This window comes from Dermacentor variabilis, chromosome 8 (genome assembly GCF_050947875.1).
Source record: "Dermacentor variabilis isolate Ectoservices chromosome 8, ASM5094787v1, whole genome shotgun sequence".
Taxonomy (NCBI): Eukaryota; Metazoa; Arthropoda; class Arachnida; order Ixodida; family Ixodidae; genus Dermacentor; species Dermacentor variabilis.
This window is the reverse complement of record NC_134575.1, coordinates 53875690-53897388: the sequence shown is the minus strand read 5'-3', so window position 1 is coordinate 53897388 and position 21699 is coordinate 53875690. Positions and strand designations below refer to the sequence as shown.

The 21699-nt window shown below is 47.7% G+C and overlaps 1 protein-coding gene across 3 annotated transcripts in view; it reads right to left on the bottom strand.

Annotated features, from left to right (window-relative positions):
• Positions 1-21699, bottom strand: part of dimm (basic helix-loop-helix family member dimmed) — a 564311-nt gene that overhangs the window by 136344 nt on the left and 406268 nt on the right. For 2 of the 3 annotated variants that reach the window (XM_075702146.1, XM_075702148.1), the window contains exon 1: positions 13789-14192. The exons of the other annotated variant lie outside the window; for it this stretch is intronic. The gene's annotated coding sequence lies outside the window, so the exon portion shown is untranslated. Of the gene's footprint in view, positions 1-13788; positions 14193-21699 lie in introns of those variants that run through there. 3 annotated transcript variants of the gene reach the window in all.

The following is a 21699-nucleotide window of genomic DNA, read 5'->3' as shown; positions in this document are numbered from 1 at the left end:
CGGCGACGAAGGAACAAAAACGAAATAAACCAACCAAATATAAAGGAATGTTAAACAGGAAAGGAAGTATGCAAGTTACGAGAAAGCATACATAAACATGGTGTGTTACAGTTCAGCTCATGCAAAGAAAATTCGTATGGGTTTATTTTACATGCGTTCATGCTCATATACAAAAAAAAAAAGGAACGCGCATGCAAAGAGGTACAACATCTACGATCACGATGAGCGCAAACAGTTCCCGCTTCGAAGATGTCATTACCGTCGCCGCTGAGCTGTAGGATATTATTCATTCTTTTCGTTTATTATTATTCGGCCGTCGTAGTATCTTAGGAGACATGGGGTAGAAGAATGCGATGCCCGCTCTTCGAATGCCGAAGGTAAGCCTCTACTACTAACTTCTGCTCGACTGCTCATATTAACTCTAATTTCTCGTTTGCTGAAGATAAAATATGCTCTAAAGATTCCTCGACGGAGTGATGACGCCTTCAACGTGAAACAAATTTATAATTACCGAGTTCGCACATTTCTCTCTCATACAGTTGACCATGTTGTAGCTGTTGCCCACCTCTTGTTCTTTAATTTACATTTGTCGGTACATTTTGTGGCAACTAGGTTTACTAAATGTGTGAAATGTTACTGCTTGTAGTTTTGGTTACAGTGTAACTGGAAACTGTTGTCCAAGAAGAGAGGCTCAGAGGAGGACGTATGGTGGAAGTTGTCCGTGCTAAGCCCCCAAAGGCTGGCTGAAATTTATAAGCAAGAGTTTAAACCTAACTGCAGGCACTGCAAAGCAGACTAAACCCAGACCAAGACCACATATTTTTGGGGTGCCCATCCAATCCCCCACGAAGAACGATTCTTCCACAAGCTATCACGCTCTAGGCCTGGGAGCGTACGATCAAGACTGGTGACCCAAAATACCAAGCCATGCTGGCAGAGTGGGCTGACCGCGTCGCGGCCTCATGGCCTCCACGCTAGCTCCTCTCCTAGGCTCTCAATAACTAATACGCCTGCGATAAAGTTTACTTCTCTATCTCTCTGTCCCTCTCTCTATTAACTGCAGTAGAACATGAAACATTTCTTGGTTAACCGCAGTTAACCGCAGGTAATTATTGTGCACTTTGGAATTTTTGGTGACAGAACAAACCAATTTTATCATTTTTTAAGCATTTGTGCATTCTTTAAACTGATAAGGGCTGCTTATATTTACGCCCAGCGCGCGTAGGACCCTTCCAGGAGCTTACTTATCTCCTTTTGTCATGACTCACGAGCAAAACTATCTATTTCCCAAACCAACTAATAAGTGAATATGTAAATCAAATGTTATGAAGCCCATGTGGATTTCCTTACATCGACCAAACGCCACCCTATTTTTGCGAGTACCGTTGGCCGACACCTGTAAGCGGTGACTTATCTAATCGATCGCCTTGGTTAAGTGATAATACCAGGGAGTGTATTCGCTCAAATTAGCTGGATTTAAGTGTCTTTTGATTTCGCTAACACGTATAGGGCCATTCTGACGGACATGAATATATGAGTGCACTGAGCTCTTTTCGGACCAGGAGTCAAATTCCTGCCCAACGATTGATTGATTGATTGATTGATTGATTGATTGATTGATTGATTGATTGATTGATTGACTGATTGATTGATTGATTGACTGATTGATTGATTGATTTTTGTCCGTGCTTCAACTCGATATGACGCCCACAGAGATGGACAGGAATTCTTGCGAACCACGGCCCTAGACACTCGTTTGTAATGCTGGTGCTCTACGTGTGACCGTGTGATGTGTTGTATTATGCCTTCCTCTTGCTTTTCCCTTTTTTTATCTTCTTCCTCTTATCTATTACTCTCTTTTTCTCTTTTCTGCAAGAAGGTGGGAGTAGCGTTCCTTGGCGTTCCTGCTAGCCTGCTTTTCTTTCTCGTTGGGACATTTAGATTGGTGTTTACATGACTGACGATAAGAAGAATAACATTAACATCCCAAACTGCGGTATAGAAGTTACAAACAGGGATGAGGTACCTAAGAAAGGCTGGCCTGCGTCTCGGTTGGCGGGCATATATCTGTCCAAAGCCTCTAGCAGAGATTGGCCCACCTATCGAAACGCAGGCCAGCCATTTTGAGACAACTTGTTGTTCCTCGTAGCTTTTATACCCCAATATGGTACTCCATCTGTCTGCCCTCTTCTTGATTTCGGATTAACATCCCACAGCAACACTGGGTCTACGAAAGACGCTGTAGCGGAGGACTCATCATTAATTTTGACCACACAGGGTTGTTTAACGTGCACCTGAATCTATGTCCAACGGATGGCAAGAGTACGTTTATCCAGGCCAATTACTCATGCTCATCGTGATCCTCATCGTGAGAAGCGAATTTACAGAAGAACGAAAATGTGTTGGACCACATACGGCAGGCAATATAAAAGTCATGCCTGGCAGCTTACCGATTGTCCTTGGAGAGTGCTGGATCACTGAATTCCAGCGGTACTAGCATAACGACGCATAACATGAGACATAAACTTGCAGGTTATTAAGGCAGCCTGGAAGATCAGGAACACGCACGCGGCTATGGAATGAAAAATGGTGGACGTAACGCTGGGAGACAGAAATACAGCGGTGCCGATTATAAAACAAACACGTGTAGTCGACATTCTAGTTGACATTAATGGGAAGAAACGGCGTCGGGCTGGCCACGCTGCAGGGTTAGAGAATGGGTCGCAAGAGAAGGGAAGTGCAGGTGAGGACGGCATAAAACGGACGGTGTAAGGAGACGTCAGCTGACGCAAAACAGGTGTGACTGCAGATCGCTGGGAGAGGTCTTCGTACTACGGCGCACTTAAGTAGGATAATCACGACGACGACGAAATCTACGCACACAAGAGTGTTTTGATTTTTGCATTCCGACGATGACGACTAGGCCACTGTCGTCACCGGCGGCTTAAAACGGATAGGACGGGAGGACAAACGGCCACAGGAAACGCAGGCTCGAACTGTTGTCGCAGTTTCGCCCGAAAGGCGAAGCACCGATTGCGATAGCAAATTAGTGGATGGCTGTGCGAAGACAGTAGTTTTACCGGCCGTGTGACCTTGTAAACATTCGCTTGCTAACTAAATTAATAATGATAGAATGTGTAAGCGTGACTGAACGAGGACGTAGGAAGAAATAGACTCACGGAAACAGCGCTGTCTTTGTGTGTCTGCTTCTTTCTACGTCCTCGTTGCGCTTACACATTCTATCATAGATTCAAACCAACTAGCCCGCCAACGTGTTTTCACTAAATTGACAAACACGGTGTTACTCGCGCACAGGTAAACATGAACCCACGTCGCTCGATGAGCGCGGAAACTCGCCGTCAAAATGCTACAGTGAGGAATCGCGGCAGCGGCAAGCGAACTGACCTTCGTGGAGCTCCCGCTACAACACGAACGAGACATCAAAATCACGGCGCATGCGAAGCTACCGGCACTACGCACACTCTGCGAACGTCGCAGATCGCTTTGAAGATGAGGCCCGCACGGACGCGCACTTTGGCCACGTCCCAGATCGCTTTCGAGGCAGGCGAGAGCCGGCAACGCGTCCCCACGGCGTCCGCCAATCGCGTGCAGAACGCCGTAGAAGACGCCGCGGTTGTCTCCACTCTGTACGGAGCGGTGGGCGAGGAGGACATCGAGGCACCTTAGCAGCCGCCTGAGAAGAACGCCGCTCCTCCCTCTCCTCAACTCTCTGCCTCGTGCGCGACAAGAGAGGGCACGCTTACGGCCCGCGCTCCTCACTCGAGCACGCGGGATTGAACAGCGTTCGTCACCGGCTCACGTGACCTCGCAAGCTTTCACTCGCACATGCAGCATACGGCGGGCGGTGACAGTTTTACTGCCATTGAACTTTATACGGAACCGCACGGCGACGGCGGCGGCAAAAATGTGCCTGGAGCGTTCGTATAGTTGCTGTCGTAATAAAAAGAGACCCAAGAACACGCTGCGTTGCGGTGCATATCGGGACGACCGATATCGCACGCCTACTCGCGCCGGCAGCAGGCGCTCACGACCGCCTCACGGGAAGCGCAAGTTTAGCTGGCAACTCGACAACAGGCGACGCACGACAAATGTCGCGGTTAACGTCAGGAGCACAAGCAAATCTGTGCACACGATCTGTGAGCGAGCTTTAAAAACCTCGCGACGGCACAAAAAAATAAGAAAAGGAAAAACCACGAACTTAAATCGCCTGAAAATGCCGTTTAAAAGGGTATTAAATGCTGCCACATGTGCGTGCAGCAGGATGTTGACCTGATACGTGTACCCACAGGACCGGTGTGGATATCAGGGTTGACGTCCGGGGGAATGCGGGCCTGCCGTGCAATCAACAGGTGTGTCAACCGAGGAAAGCGACCATGTACATAATATTGGCGAGATAAAAAGAAGAAAAGTGCTACAGAAATTCCGATAACTATCTACTAATACGTGAGCATTCTTTGTCTCGGCTGCTACTGCACTTTTGCTTACTTATTTAGCTAGGCTATGGATGTGTATACCTATCGCTACCAATCGTTTACTATTACACTATTAAATAATACATGTGTTGACTTCTTTATTATTCTTTTTTGTTACGACTTTGACACGGATACAGCGACGTAACCAGCTTTACTTTTATTTTTTTTCTAGACGCTGCCAATCGTCTGCTATTATTATTATTATTATTATTATTATTATTATTATTATTATTATTACATGTGTTAACTTCTTTACTCCCACTTTTTGTCATGACCCTGACGCGGCAATGGCGACGCAACCATTTGTGCGTGCGCGTGTGTGTGTGTGTGTGTGCGTGTGTAGCGTGCGTGTGCGTGTACGTGTGCGTGTGCGCGTGCGTGCGTGTGGCTAACACAGACATCTGTCTGCCAGGTTGCGGTCCATGGTTCCAATTCCGGTCAGAAGCATTCTTTTGTTTCTTTAGAGCCGAGCTCCATATGGCTAAAGTACCACGTTTCTTTCGTGTTTGTGCGTCAACAATATAAGAATGCGAGCGCGGGCGGATCCCGAAGATCCAGCACGCGATCCAACATGGAAAACGGTCGCGTTGTTAGCCGCCGCACGAACAGCGAAAACACCGACAGATAACCGTTTTCAGTGTCGTCGAGTCGTGGGCTGTGTTGGAGCACCCGTTTTTTTTTTAAATTATGGGGTTTTACGTGCCAAAACCACTTTCTGATTATGAGGCACGCCGTTGTGGAGGACTCCAGAAATTTCGACCACCTGGGGTTCTTTAACGTGCACCTAAATCTAAGTACACGGGTGTTTTCGCATTTCGCCCCCATCGAAATGCGGCCGCCGTGGCCAGGATTCGATCCCGCGACCTCGTGCTCAGCAACCCAACACCATAGCCACTGAGCAACCACGGCGGGTCGGAGCACCCGTTTGGACACGAGTCTGGACATACCTGTGTTCGCACTCTTCGGCACACGTTATGGCGCCTCCTCGGAAGGTACGAACCGCTGCTGAAGAAGCGAATCGTAGAGCTACGCGTGCGGTTGCAAGCAAGCAACATCGGCTTAGCGGACATACGACGGCTGTGCAGAGAGCAGCACAAGCCGCTGCTCGCCGTCGAAGCTGGGCGGACAGTTCAGATCGTTCTCGCGAAAACGATGCGAAGAGACTTCGCCGCGAAGACCCTGTAGTGCGCATGGTGCCGAAAAATCGTGCTCCCATGGAGCCGCTGCTCCAGCTTACGCTGTGACTGTGGCTGCGGGTGCCGCGCAGGCTTATACTTCTAACGCGACAGCGTTAACGAGCTCGTGTCGCAGAAAACCCCGTGTCGTCGTCGTCGGCGGCGTTGGCCATGGGCGAAAAATCCCGCAAAGCAATTCATAAATAAAAACAACTTGCAAGATGGGCTGGGTGGGAATCGAACCAGCGTCTCCGGAGTGTGAGACGGAGACGCTAACTACAGCCATTAGTTCGATGGTTCAAGCGGGACAAAAGCGCCTCTAGTGAATGCGGTGTTGCCTCAGAAACGAGCCGTAGAAAGTTATACTGCGGTGTATATAGGTAATTATGAGCACGTAAATTACAGAAGTCGCAGTTAAACTAGTAGCGAAGTACGTTTTCGCTACATTTCTTCTACGCTTGGCGCACACGCAGAGCCATCTTGCGGCAAACACAGAAGACCCCTGCTCGCCATGTACGGCGCTGCCCCGACAGGTGGCGCGCCACTCGCTTGCTTATCCCCTTCGTCTCGTCAAGAGCATGCCGAGCGAATGAGTGGGCGGTGCGAACGGGGTGCGATAACGCTATCGCCTTCCACTCTTGAAGGCGAAGCTTAAGCGTCCTCCATATTTTTTTACTACTGGGGGAGGGAGGGGGTAATCTGTAAGAGTCCACCTAGTGGACTGTCCTTAATGGGCTAGGTGGACTCTTACAGAATACCCCCAACCTCCCTTGATAACGTTTACGTATTTCATAAAAAAGTGTTTAGAATAGTAATGAATGAATAGAATTTATTGATAGGAAAGACAGAGAGGTCCACCTGAGCTAGTGCAATCTAGTCTGCTACTCTGCACTGGGGAAGAGGGAAGGGGAGTGAATGTATTGGGATGGATGATGATGATTAGAATAGTAAGCGTACATGTAAAGACTGCTGTGTCGCGCCTACACTTAAACGCGTAATCCAAAGACTATCGTTGGGCTACGGAAGTTGTCCGATCCGCACCGATAACTCGCGCGAGCAGAGATCTGTGCCTTTGACGGAGATTGGCGGTCGCTCTGCGAAAGCTGCCACGTGCGCCGACGAAAAGACGCGCGTAGCACGCACCTATTAAGTGCACGCTGCAAACGCCGAGAACTGCTCGACTTGCTTTTGTCTGCCAGCGGATACGGACGCAACGGGGACGCCAAACACTTGAAATATTATAGACCGATCAGCTTACGGTCCGTTGCCTACAAACTATTTACTAAGATAATCGCAAATAGAATCAGGAACACCTTAGACTTCTGTAAAGCAAAGGACCAGGCAGGATTCCGTAAACGCTACTCAACAATAGACCATATTCACACTATCAATCAGGTGATAGAGAAATGTGCGGAATATAACCAACCCTGATATGTAGCTTTCATTGATTACGAGAAAGCGTTTGATTCTGTCGAAACCTCAGTAGTCATGGAGGCATTGCGGAATCAGGGTGTAGACGAGGCGTATGTAAAAATACTGAAAGATATCTATAGCGGCTCCACAGCCACCGTAGTCCTCCACAAAGAAACCAACAAAATCCCAATAAAGAAAGGCGTCAGGCAGGGAGATACGATCTCTCCAATGCTATTCACAGCGTGTTTACAGGAGGTATTCAGATACCTGGAGTGGGAGAGAGAGAGAGAGAAACTTTTATTGACAAACGATTTACGTGCAGTGGTCGGAGACCCTTTAGTCCAAGGCCCCGCTGGCCTCGGCCGCCTGCTTGACTTGTCGTATGAAGGATTGTTGTCCCGCCAGGTCTGAGCTGGTTAGCTGTGCCTCCCATTGCTCCATTGTGTGGTGTGTTTTATCAAACGGGTGTGATTCACAATCCCAAGTAATGTGTTGTAGTATTGGTATGCCTCCGCACCACGGGCAGTCGGGCCTGTAGCGAGTGGGGAACATGGCATTCTGTAATTTAAGGTGGGGGAATGCCCCAGTCTGAATTTTGCGCCAGCTGGCGGCTTCCTCTCCACTGAGTTGTGGGTGAGGGGGAGGGTATATTTTTGTGGTTGCACGCTGATGAGCGAGAATCTCCCGGGCATTCGTTGGATTGGGGTCATTACAGTGGCTACCTGGGACCGTCCCAGTCGAGTCGGCCCGGTTAATAATACCTCGGGCTAGCGAATCGGCCAGTTCGTTCCCCTCAAGGCCTGTATGACCTGGACACCATAGGATCCGGTGGTGATGGGCGAATTTCGTCGGTATTATTGAGTGGCATGTTTTGGTCACGTGGCCCCTAAGAAAAAGGCGACATGCTTCTTGAGAGTCTGTTATTATGGTGACGCTCTTTTGCGTGCGTTCCGCGTGAGCGAGGGCCATTGCCACGGCGAAAGTTTCGGCAGCCGCCGGAGTACCTATCTTGACGGATGCCGTAAATTGTTGCTGTGCGTTCGTGTCGACGATTGCCACTGCGCACCTCCTGATGTTCTTTTGGGCATCACTGGCGTTCGAGTGTACGTTCGAATACGCTGCTTCGTTCGTGTATATTGTGTTGGACGTGGGATTATTTCCATACATCGTTCTAATAGGATGTGCGCGTGCTTTTCGCCTTGCTTTATTGTATTCAGGGTGCATGTTTTGGGGTATGGGGGCCACTGTTATTCGAGCTCGTGTTGAGGTTGGTAGTGGTAATACGTGTTCGCTGAAAAATTGTGGGTGTGGGGAAATACGTGCCCTTTTCAGTAGGGCCCGTCCTGCGTGAGTGTAGCTCAAGCGTTCCCTCTGGGAGATTAGTGTGGCTTGTTTTAGTTCTTCGAATGTGTTGTGTACTCCTAAAGCTAGCAGGCGATCTGTGGACGTCCCCTTGGGTAGACCGAGCGCCGCTTTGTATGCAGATCTTATTATGATGTCGACCTGCCTTTCCTCCTCGGGACTAAGGAAGTGGTAGGGCAGGCCGTACGTGACTCGGCTTATCCCTAGTGCTTGGACGAGCCTCAGCGTGTCGTGTTCTTGCATGCCCACTTTCCTATAAGTTACGCGACGGATCATTTGCGCAATGTTATTTGCGGTAGTTTTCAATGTTTTGATGGTGTGGGATGCGTTCCCGCTACTTTGGAGTCAGAAGCCCATGATCCGCATCACCTTAACTTCTTGGACCGTGTGTCCTTCCACAACGATGTTGACAGGTCCGTTGGATATGTAGCCCCTCGAGTGTACCGAAATGATCTGCGATTTTCCGGGTGCACATTTGAGGCCACTGCTCCTCGAGAATTTGTCTACTTCCTCGGCCGCTTGTTGTAGTACTCGTTCTTTGTGTCCCAGAGAGCCCCTTGCTGCCCACAGCGTTATGTCGTCCGCGCACAGTCTGTAACCCAAATCGGGGATCTGGTCCAGCTGTCGCGCCAGGCGACACATCGCTATATTGAACAGCAAAGGTGATATTATTGCCCCTTGGGGTGTTTCTCTACTGGGCATATTGAACTTTTGGGAAGCGATCTCACCGATTCCTATTGTGGCGGTGCGGTTGGCGAGAACAGCCCGCACGTAGTTGTACGTTCGTTCTCCGCATCCCGTCAATTCGAGTCCCTCAAATATTGTTTTGCGCAAAACGTTATCAAATGCTCCTTTGAGGTCTAGTGCGAGCACTAGTCTTTCCTCTCTGCGGGCGATGTTAGCAATATCTTCTTCTCTGATCAGTAACAATGCGTAAGGATAGGATATGTAAGAATAGCCCCGTACGGAACCCTATCATGGTGTTTAGAAACCATCTTATTTCTTCAAGGTACCGCTGCAGTCTTATTTGTACTACTCGTTCTTACAGTTTACCCAGGCAGGACGTGAGAGAAATGGGCCTCAGAGCGTCTATTGAGGGGTTCTTTTTAGGTTTGGGGATCATAATAATTTTAGCGTGTTTCCGTTCAGGGGGCAATTGGCCTTTGAGCCAGCTATCGCCATTGAACAGTTCTGTGATTTTAGTCAGGACTCTAGCGTCCAGGTTCCGAAGCATCGCGTTCGGGATAGGATTGGGAAGAATTGGTGATACGAGTTAATGAAGAATACCTTAGTAACTTGCGATTCGCTGATCATATTGCCTTGCTCAGTAACTAAGGGGATCAATCGCAATGCATGCTCACTGACCTGGAGAGGTAAAGCAGACGAGTGGGTCTAAAAATTAATCTGCAGAAAACTAAAGTAATGTTTAGCAGTCTCGGAAGAGAACAGCAGTTTACGATAGGTAGCGAGGCACTAGAAGTGGTAAGGGAATGCATCTACTTAGGGCAGGTAGTGACCGCGGATCAGGATCACGAGACGGAAGTAATCAGAATAAGAATGGGCTGGGGTGCGTTTGGCAGGCATTCTCAGATCATGAACAGCAGGTTACCATTATCCCTCAAGAGAAAAGTGTATAATAGCTGTGTCTTACCAGTAATCACCTACGGGGCAGGAACCTGGAGGCTTATGAAAAGGGTTCTGCTTAAATTAAGGAGGACGCAACGAGCTATGGAAAGAAGAATGATGGGTGTAACGTCAAGGGATAAGAAAAGAGCAGATTGGGTGAGGGAACAAACGCGAGTTTATGACATTTTAGTTGAAATCAAGAAAAAAATAAATGGTCATGGGCAGGACATGTAATGAGGACGGAAGATAACCGATGATCACTAAGGGTTACGGACTAGATTCCAAGGGAAGGGAAGCGTAGCAGGGGGCGGATGAGATTAAGAAGTTTGCAGGGACGACCTGTCCACAATTAGTACATGACCGGGGTCTTTGGAGAAGTATGGGAGAGGCCTTTTCCCTGCAGTGGGCGTAACCAGGCTGGTGATGATGATGGATACGGAGAAGGCGCAAAACTCTCCAAGAGTGCGCGAACACTGACCGTTCTCCAGTGCTTGCGAATAAAAAATTACGCACTTTGCGCGTGCTTTCATCGTCGACTGCGCCTTGAATAGCATGCCACGTCTACAGTTAGGCTAGGTTAGGTTAGGTCAGGTCAGGTCAGGTAAAGTTACACATACATGTACCTCTACGGATACCACGCGACGGTGTCTTACTGGCTATGCCATTCTTCTGGCAAGCAAGAGATCGTGCATTTCATGTTAGGCAGCACCAGCGGGCAGAATTCTGATGGCGGCGGAATGCAAGAAGAAGAAGAAGTAAGGAATAAGGTTGCGTACCGTGGTTTACTAGGAAGTAATCAAAATTTCTTAAAATTAACCCGGCGCTGTCCATTCAGGCGGAGTCGATCGCGCGTAGCTACTTACCTCAGGCGTTGCCGTAAAATGTCAGCCTTCATCAATCAACAACAACCTTGGCGGAAATACGGGCTTTACGTTAGTTCCATCTGCTACGCGGTCGCCGCTCGGTCGTGTAATTCGCGACGTCATTTCAGGAGTTATTTTTTTTTTCTTTTTGGCGTATACACGTCGAGGCGAGCGCGTTCCATTCCCACGAACTATATATAGCAAGCGTGCCAACGACGGCCGCCGGTTTCCACTGACGAACGCGAGCGTGTGTTCTGACGGCGGCAGAAGCCGTAACGGAACAAAAGAAGGATTCGAGGTTTAGTTTTTGTTTGTTGACATCGAAACGCGTGCACTTCTTCATAAACGAACGTCGTCGCCCGAGGCGCGAAATCTATTGCGATGGCCTCCTTACTTGTCGAGGCAACGTAGCGAGAACTCATTTGAGAAAACTCTTTCGCTTAAACGAATACGCTTTTTTTTTATGCGTTTTGATACTAATTTCGGTAAAAAAATTCAGGCCGTCTTTGCCGCTCGCCAAACACGATGACCACGCGCGAAGCTTCGTAAGAGAAACTAGATTAGTTACACTCAGTTCTAAGCACAGTTATTGCGTTTGTTTTGCTTTCCAAGTTGCTGTGATCCGAACCAAGGACGTCAACGATTCGGACACGCACGACACCGTTCCTTTTATTCATTCTGTCGGCAGTACCCTCGGGCAGGACACGTGCTGATTTAGGCCAATCGGCAAGTAGCTTACAACCAATCACACGCTTAAAAGAAAGGAAACAAGAAACAGAGAGAACATTTGGCAATCGGCCTCCTCAAGCAGCACAAATTAGACAAGAGCTTAGTTCAGTGTTTTTGAATTCCCCGTGATCTGTTCCGGCATTTTTTTGTTCCTTTACACCCTATCGTAAGGTGAACAGCGTATGACGTCACTCTTAAAAGAGATCAGACAGCTGGGGAACTCGGCACAATCACCGCGTTTACGTTGTTGTTGTTGTTGTTGTCGCTTAGGTGCCGTCCCGTTCGCCCTGCTGATCGCAGTAATTAATTTTTGCAACCGTGAAGTCTGAACAGGGGTTCGGCCGCACACAAGGTTACAGAACTTCGCACTGTAAATCCGTGCCTGCCCAAACGGGGCAACTGAACGAGGAGCGCATCGAAGAAATCAATCGGCGGCACCGTGACTGTAGCAACAGGTGTCAAACCTGCACGTGGCTAGTCTAGCTGCGGCCGCGGAGAGATTACGATCGGCGCTTCGGTTTCCTTCGTACCCAACTGTCGGTCGCGGTCGGAGCCGAAGCCAGTGTCAACGCTGTAATCAAACCTCGACGCATTGATTACTCGATACCAAAACGGTACAGAGTATAGGAACTGGCAGCGCGATTTCCCGAACCAGCTTAAGAAAGCTCGGCCGCAATGCCTCCGCCTTATCGAGCGCAACAGAAGGAAGCGGTTGCCGGTATCGCAACCGCGAACGTGTCCTGCGCAAGGAAAGCCGCGAGAAAGACGTTTCTCCTGCAAAACCACACGCATCCTCCCAGCCGGCAAGAACAAAACTGCGTGGTGCAAACATTTCTTTGCAAGAGCGAGTACTCGGCAGAGAAGAAAATCGGAAACTCTTTTTAAGAAGACTGGGTCGAAATCATTAGGTAATCACGCCCAAAGTCGACCGATAACTTTCAAGTAGGCCTGTTGAGTTGTTACTAGTCAGTTCTATTGGTTAATACTATGAAACGATGGTGGGTACCTCGAGCAGTACTCTAGCATCGGCCTGCGTTGCAAGCCCCATTTAAAAAAGATATCTTCCGTCGGGGGGGGGGGGGGGGCGCACAACAGTCGCCACCTCAAATTACGCCGTCTTCGAGGTGGGCCCGGTGTCGATTCGGTCAGAGAGGCGTTCACGCAAAGCTGGGAGGGAAAGAAGCAGACGGAAAAGCTCGGCTTTCAAAAAAAAAAAATCAAGTGTTTTCCAGGAAAACCACCACCACGAGAAGCGACGCTGTATAGACGACACACGTCCGCGATAACAACAACAACAACAACAATATCTCGCGAGAAGGAAGGGGGGGGGGGTGCTCCTTCTTGGCAGCGCGGGGACCGCTCATCCATTTTTTCTTCGGAGCCATCACACCGCGCGCGGCGTCCCAAACGCCGGCTGTAACGTGGCACCATCAACAGGTGACGACGACGCTAAGATAGCGAGCGCGCAAGGCTTCTGCTCGACGGAATCGGCAGAAGACCGCACGAAGCGAGCGAAAGAGGAAAATGTGTCAAAGTCGCGACGTGGCGATTTCTCCGCCCGAGCTACCAGAGGTGCAAACCAACGTATACATATATGCATATATATATAGATATAAAGAGAGAGAGAGAGAGAGAGAGAGAGAGAGAGAGAGAGAACGGCGGTTCGAGTTATGATAGGGCGGTTGGGGAGTCGGTGAAAGTGGACTTGTACTACCGGGCTCACGTCACGCTCCTAGCTGCGGCATTGCCACGAGACCGCCGAGGTTAAACATTTCCGGATGCGCGCGGTTGAGTAAAACGCACTCGTCTAAAAAGAAAAACAAAGGCCACCCCCCCTCCAAAAAAAAAAGAAGAAAGAAGATAAAAACGCGAGAGCGGTGCAGAAGCACACTGGCGGGTTGTGTTTTCACTTCGCCGTCTCCTGACAGATTGCGAGACACCGAGTGTGTTGTACCCTCCCACGCCAAAAACCACGCCGCGCGCATTGGTACCGCCGGCGCTTTGCTATCTCGTAACGAAGGACGGCCCTTTATCGATAAAAAAAGTAAAAAAAAAATATAAATGAAACACACAGACAGCGAAGATAGCAACAAAAAGAAAGAAAGAAGAAAGGGTTCGTTCCCTCACCGTGCGTGCGGTCAGCGACGACAGGAGAAAAAAGCAGGGAGACCGGGGCTCGACGCGCTCCGATGCTTCGGCGTGGGCTCGATATTAGATACGGCGACGACTGCGACGTTCCAGCGCTGCCGCGATTACGGGTCCGCTCGCCACGACGGGTTTCAAACTCTCCGGTCTTCACAACTCTCTCACAAACACGCTGTCCGGTCCCCTTCTTTCTTTCTTTCTTTTTTCCCTTCTCAACAAAAGGGCCAAACGAAAGCGGTCCCGTTGTTAGCGCGCACGAATAGCGAAAAAACACACGGCCAGCGCGTTGACGTCGTCGACCACGGCACACAAGAACGGGCAGCGGCGGCTGCTCCAGCTGCCGACGCTCACACACGCGCACGGCGGCGAACGAACGAGCGAGCGAGCAAAAAACCCTCCGCCACGGGCTCCGGGAATCCGGCGTTCCCGAGGCCCTCCCCGGCGGCGCCCGCGGCGCCAACCGCGTACCAATGGCGAGCCCCGGGTCGGATGACGTCAGCAACCACCTGGAAGACGACGCCGAGCCCGGGGCTCCGACTGGGGTTCCGCGCGTTTTCGCGCTCCCCTCCGAAGCGCGCCCGCTCGCGAGCGCGCGCGCGCGCGCTGTGTTCTTTTTTTTCTTTCCTTTTTTTGTGTTTGTATGTTTGTGTGCGTGTGTTTTACTTTATTTGGCTACCGGCTTCTTTCCTGGCTTGCGCCGAGTGTTTTCTCTTCAATCCGGGAATTGCTTCCTTACGTTTTCTCTTCGTTTGGAAACAACACGAAACAGAGAGAGAAAATGTCCGCGCTTTCGTCGCTCGCTGCCTTTGAAGGGAACGTGCGGAATGGGGGAAGAGATAAGAAGAACCGCTGGATTGATGAAGAGGAGGGGGAAAATAGAGCAATAAGGCTCCACAGTGAGGGCAGTAGCTCGGACATGTTCTTTGCGGCTGCCGTGATCTCCGACTGCAGAGGGCAGTGCAGTCGAGAGAGAGAGAGAGAGAGAGAGAGAGAGGAAGGGGAGTGTTGTTTTCGCGCTCTAGGACGGAAAGCGGCAATGCGTGGGACGAACAGCTACGTTCAGACGTCGCAGTGTATGTAGTTTATTTTGTGAGACGGGGTGTGGGGGGGGGGGGGGGGAGGAGAAGGCGTATTTCTGACTGGAGTCAATTTGTTTCGGGCGATCGTTCGGAAATCACTGTTCGGTCTGTCGGTACGTGAATGGAGCAACATGCGGGGAAAATGGAAAACGGCGTGGGAGGTCGCGGAAGGATAAAAATAAATCAAACAGCTACGAAAAGTCAATGTCGACATCGACATACACAAGCACGAATGTTAAGGGAGAGAAGAAAAAAAAATGACGCACACTTTGAATGAAAGTGTGAGTTTTTCTCACACACGCAAATTAAAAAAAGCATCTCGTATACTACACCATAAACACGTAAACCGATGTCAAACGATTTGGCTGGCGTTGTGGAGTATTTCCAAATCTGTTAAAAAAAAAGAAAGAAAGGAACGTATAGTGCCGCCCGTCTCAACTGTAACTGGCGTCGCTTGTTTTGTTTGAATGACTCGATTCAAACGCTTGACTGACTGGAAATCAGTGAACAAGAAATAAGGTCATTAATAAGACTAATTCTTTCAGTTGTACAGAATGGCTTACAATAAACCGTCTAACTTAAAAGGGCACCGAACTAGCAGATAGTTTTGACGAACACAATTTATCTGCCTAAACGTGCTACAGTAAAGATGTTAGCGGCCTAATTTGGGTACAGACAGCTGACTTCTTTTTTTTTTTCCTTCGTCCTACCCATCCCTCCGAAGTCCTTACTACGCTGACGTCTTTGAATAATAGTTCCAGCATTAACCCTCCCTCCCCACGGGCGGTCTGTAGCTTCGTGTAGCTCACTTATTGTTTACATTCAACTTATTGTTATCCTCTTGCGTCTTTCCAGGAAGAATGAAGCTAGCCAAAGTGATTGTGATCCACAAATGAGACAAGACATAAGACGTGGGCTATTGACGTCCGATATCTATTCTGAGATTCCTTTTTTCTGGAAACCTGAAAAAAAAAAAGGTTTCCTTACGCATTTGGAAATTTTCTTCAATGAAAATTGCCTGTTTGCAGATTCACAATTTGGTTTTGGGCAAGGCTTATTTACGGAATCCGCGCTGCTTGAACAAAGATAATTTATTCTGCAAACCATTGAGAACAACCTTCTAACACTGGGCCCCTTTGTCGATTTTTCGGTTGCGATAATAATAAACTTCTCATGGACGAACTCTACACATACGACAGAGCAGGTAACCTTAAGAGCTTAAAGTCATAAGGACATACCTTGGAAAACGGCAGCAATTCCTATGTGTCCTTGGTTCTAGCTCCAACCTTGAATGTATGGAATGCGGAGTGCCACAGGGCAGCCTAATGAGTCTGATTCTTTTCAACGTGCACATAAATGATCTTTTCAACATCTCCAATAAAAAAAAACAATGAGTTTATAATATATACCGATGACACTAGCTTATCTTTGTCTAGAAACTCATCCAACAAACCCCTGCTTGTAGCAGACGACATTTCAAGAAGCCTCCAACACTGGACGTACGTAAATAGATTATAGGCTTATCTTAGCAAAAAGAGAAGCAGTTATTTTTTCTTCACATAATCGCAATATTACGATAACGACGTCGCTGCTCATCGGAGACCACGCCTTCGAAATCGAAAGCAAACGTAATTGTTTCAGCGTAATACCTCGTGGGCATGTTAAACGGGCTGACCATTTCCAATACCTCCATCGAGAGAGGGAAAGAGAGAGAGAAATGAAAAGGGAAAGGTAGGGATACCAACCAAGGACATGCCCAGGTGGCTACTCCATACATGGGGAACGGGAAAGGAGAAATTTGCATCAAGGAGGAGGAGGAGGAAATGAAGAGAGAAGGCAAGGGTTGTTAACCAGAAGCGCGCCTGGTTCGCTACCGTGCTCTGGAGAGGGGAAAGAGGGAACAGAAATATGAGATAGAGAGAGAAAGGCGAGGAGGAGTGGCAGCTCGCACACGCACGTAGAGGGCCTGAGCAAGTCAAAGGCGAAAGGACTTGTCGAAAGCTGTTGGAGCTCTGTTCACGATGTTGTGATGTGTTTCCCGTCAAAGTTGTAAGAGGTCATAATCATCCGCCATTTCATTCCCAAGATGAGTTATTGTCACCTTTCGTGGGAGAGGGCTGCCGCGCGCGCCTAAACAAGCGTTTCTTCTGCGAGAAAAGGCTTTATCGCACATTTCCTGGCTCCGATTACCATACCAGGCCATCATTTAATGAACATATCACCCATTCACCAGATACATACATTAACCGTGTACTTCACCGTGCGATGAATAAGTTGAACTTACCTCGGGCTAACTGCAGAGGCCAACTTTCATCGGTGATGCTGGAGCGCACATTAATGCAAACGTTAGACGTGAAGAGAAATGGAAGAGTACGTCGACTTCGTACTACGTATGGCTCCACCCAAATATTGCGTTTCTTGACTGCTGACACAACTAATACAAGCAAATGGCCCGCAGAAAGTGCGAATCTAAAGCAAAATACTAATTTACAGCTATCATTTTGACCATGTAGTGTGCTCAAACCCGGGTTAAGACTTTCCCTCTGTAATAGCTTTTTTTTTACCTGCTTTATACTTCGCTTGAATGTTATTCTTTTGTCCTCTTCAGTTATTTTCTGAATTTTAATGGTTTCATTCTGAGTCTTCTTCTTTTTTTTTTTTTGCTGTTTCTATTTTAACGTTATTTTCACTTCCCTTTGTGTTGCATGCTTTATGTTTATTTTAGAAATGCGGTTTACAAACAATTGTTTCACAATTTGATTCGACTGCTATGAATTCGAATTATGCGTGTGTAACGCTCGCTTATTTATGATGTACATGAATACTGTGCTATGTTCTCTATTTCCTTCCGCTATCTTGTAAATCGTCTCCCGGCCAAGTCAAGATGCTTCAAGACAGCTTTCTGTCCAGGGCCTTTTTGTTCTACAGAAATAAAGTGAATCTTGAATGATTGTGCTGCATAACATAACATCGAAAGTTGTTGGTTTGTCAGATTCGGCAATGAGTTCATTGAACGTGTCGACGAAGCGGGTATTCGCCTAGACACTCAAGACTGACTTGTTCAGAACACTATTTTATTACGTCATTTTACCCTAAAACTACGATAATAGTGTAAGCACGCCTACACACACACACACACACACACACACACACACACACACACACACACACACACACACACACACACACACACACACACACGCCTATATATATATATATATATATATATATATATATATATATATATATATATATATATATATATATATATATATATATATAGGAGAACGCAGGTGGACTGGGACGCGAAGGGGGGTTTTTTGGAATGTTCCCGTATTCATCTAGGACGCTCGTGGTTAGGTTGAAAGTTGAACGGGAAGACATTTCAGGACACGTTTCATGTGAGCATCTTGCCACAGTTGTGAAAACAGGAAAAGCACGACCTGTATTTTGGCACTAAAGAGGAGAGAAAAAGAAGGGAAGAAAAGAAAGGAACGAGTTCGAAACGCGCGCACGCATTCTTCGAAGCAGTTCCCCAATTTAGTTTCAACGATTTCCAGGGGGTAAAAGCCAGTCCCTCGACGACCTCTTTTATGGAGAGCGAAGCCTCACCACGTCGGAAACGTTCGCGCGATGAATTTTAGTAAACGCGACGGAGGAGACTCCATTCAAAAGAGGTGGGAGCTCTGTTTGCCAAATCGCGGAGTCTCGTGTAGATTACATCTATTGCTGTGTGCGAGGGCGCGCCCCCGTGAGCGGCGCGTTATTAAGCGCGGTCAGGCAACGAGAACTGCATTGAATTAACCACCGCGTCTGCTATTGTTAACCGGAGACAGAACGAATCGAGCGCTAATTGGTTAGTCGGGCAACAATTAGAGTTCTGGCGCATCGACGTTGTACCTTGACGTCGAATAGCGGCAGTAGTAGTTATTACGTTGTTAGTAGTAGCAGTAGTAGTAGTAGTAGCAGTAGTAGAGTAGTAGTAGAGTAGTAGTAGTAGTAGTAGTAGTAGTAGTAGTATAGTAGAAATCTTTATTTGGTCTTTTAGTTAGAAATCTCCAGAGACACAGAGACACACACGCATTAGCTGTGAATATGAAGAACACGAACAAAATTAAAAAGAGCACTTGGGTGCCTCCTTAGGGCTGTTCAACTAACGAGTTCCCACCCTGATGGCTTCTGCTGCCGGAAATCTACAAAAACGTTCTTTTGCGTGCAATCGCTATCGTAAATTAAACATGGGAAAGAAAGGAAATCTTAATCTCGACAATAAACATGCAACGTAAGCATCGTTCAATTTTTCTCGTCGACCTTTTCATGATTGCCAGTGCAAATTTTTGAATGAAAATTTGTATCGGTCACTGATGACGAATATCTGACAGTCATGTACGCGCAGTCTAAATGACGTTTGCCCCCTTTGGGGCGCAAAGTTCAAAACTCCGCCTTAGCTGCTTTCCCGTAAGGACCATTATGTGCACACCGCTGGTGCCCAGGAAGTAGCGGGCACGCTGCGTTAAAGAGGAAAAATGCACGCAGGATCGGTGACGACTGCATTTGCGGGAACGAAATGCACCCCAGCGAGTGCAAATTTGTTTCTTTCGGCGAACCAACAAAGTGAAACAGCCAGTTGTAAAGCTTCAAATAAGCTCTAGATTGAAACTTGAGATCCGAAGAATCTAAAGAAGTGAGCTCGTCTTCATGTGTTCAGCGGATTTGTGAAAAACTAAGACTGCAAGGCACGTCTTGAATGAAGCCGTTATGTGTATAGTCAGGAGTATCATACTGCGGCTTGATGAATGTCGCTTGATCAGCATGTATTGCGGACACTACTCGTTCAAGCTGGAAACACTCAATGAAGTGTGCCGTCGCGTACATGCTACGTTTCACTGATTATTATTATTATTATTATTATTATTATTATTATTATTATTATTATTATTATTATTATTATTATTATTATTATTATTATTATTATTTTTACTTACATTACCAACCAGTTTTCGGAAACAGATTCGCGAAACGTCATCGAGTGGTTGAGCCGCGTTTCAAGTATAATTTATGCGAATACGCTTATCGATTATGGCGTTAAAACTTCCCGTAAATAAACCTGAGGAGTGGACAGCCCTGTTGATGAATTTATTGATTTTGATGGAAGTGGCAGCGATGAAATATTCACATACCTATGTTTTTCTGAAACAACTTTTATCATACTCGCTTTTTTTCCGCCTCGTGAACAATTTTCTACACTGAAAGAAAGAAAAGAACCTTCGAGACACCCTTTCGTCATGTTCAACTTTACATAAAAGTTTCTTGTTCTACAACCCTTAGCTGCATCGACTCTCCGGCGTAGTGAAAAGAATGCTTGCTCAGTCATTCGGGGAATTTATTTGAGGTTCTTTGTCGCTTTGTGAAATTCAAGGCCCCGCTGCTCTTGCTCTTGAGCAATCTATTCCGCTACGTTCCACTTTTAGCTTTTCGTGTATTCTTTCATAATATTCACGCTATTCCCCCAAAATTATGTCGCTTCGGATGCTGATTTATGTACGCTTTATTATTTCTATTTTTCTGCATCTACGCATACCACACATATGCTATACCCAATTCTATGTCAATCGTACGAAGCGGATATGTGTAAGTGGCACATAATGGACGACTGTATACCGGAATGCTACTGCCACAAGTCACATTTCTACCGCTGCCTGTTTGCATATACCTCACTAGAGTCAATAACACCCCGCAGGCAGGAAGTCACGTCAGTCACGCTCGCGCGAGCATACTGAGAAAGCGAACAAGCAAATCGACCCGTGTATGTGACGGTCGTCGCCCTGTCAGTGCAAACGTCAACTGAGTCGCGAGAAGCTGGCGATTGGTGGGCTCTTGGGTTGAGTGACCTAAACAAAGAGCACGACAGACACCGACACCGAAAGAAGGATAAACGCTCGGTGATTCTTGAACAAAAGAGTGACGTTTCAACCTCGCGTGGTAATTTAATTGGAGTTTTAACTGTCACGCATAAAAAAAATTCAATTTCATCTCTATAGGAGCGACGATAAGGGGCAGAAATGCCAATGTAACGGGCCATTACGGATCTTTAGGTACTGAACCTACTTATTGTTGTTGGGAAGCAGACTGGGCCAAAGATATTGGCTATTATTACTTCTTTTTTCACCGTGCGCATGATCGCAACCTTTCTGAACCGCTACTTCACACCTGGCATCTCCGATCTCAGCGATACGTTTTGAGCATGCTAGTTCGCGTCCTATGCAGCCGAAAAGAAAAAAACGTTTGATAGTATACGGCGAGGCATATGTGTCATCACTATGGTTACACCAAGACGTCTGCTAACTTGAATGCGCGCTTTTGTACACGTTGCGTTAAATAAATTTTACTATATACTTAATCTTTCTACGCCCTAATATACGTTCTCGCTTGCTGCGTTGGCATTTCTACCGCGCTTTACCGTAACCTTTCTTTGTACCGAACTTTTCAAGAACCCTACGAACCAGACGTCACTTGGACAGCCATCTTGTTTTATGAATTTTGAAAAGCAGTCGACGCTCTACCGGCACGACGTTGGTATCGCCCTAACAAGCTGGAGAGGAGGGAACCACGCGTGGACTACGTCACCCGGCACGTTGTACAAGCCACGCGCCGGGTTGGCTGTAGAGCCCGGCGGCGCGATGCCAGCGCCCCCGCTTCGGCACCTCTGCCCTCACCGCGACGGTCAGATGTCTCGTGAACACGAGTTTCCAAGACATATCCCGTCATTTTAGCTGACTCTGTACATGTTGCAGTGAGTACGAGCGGGCGACTT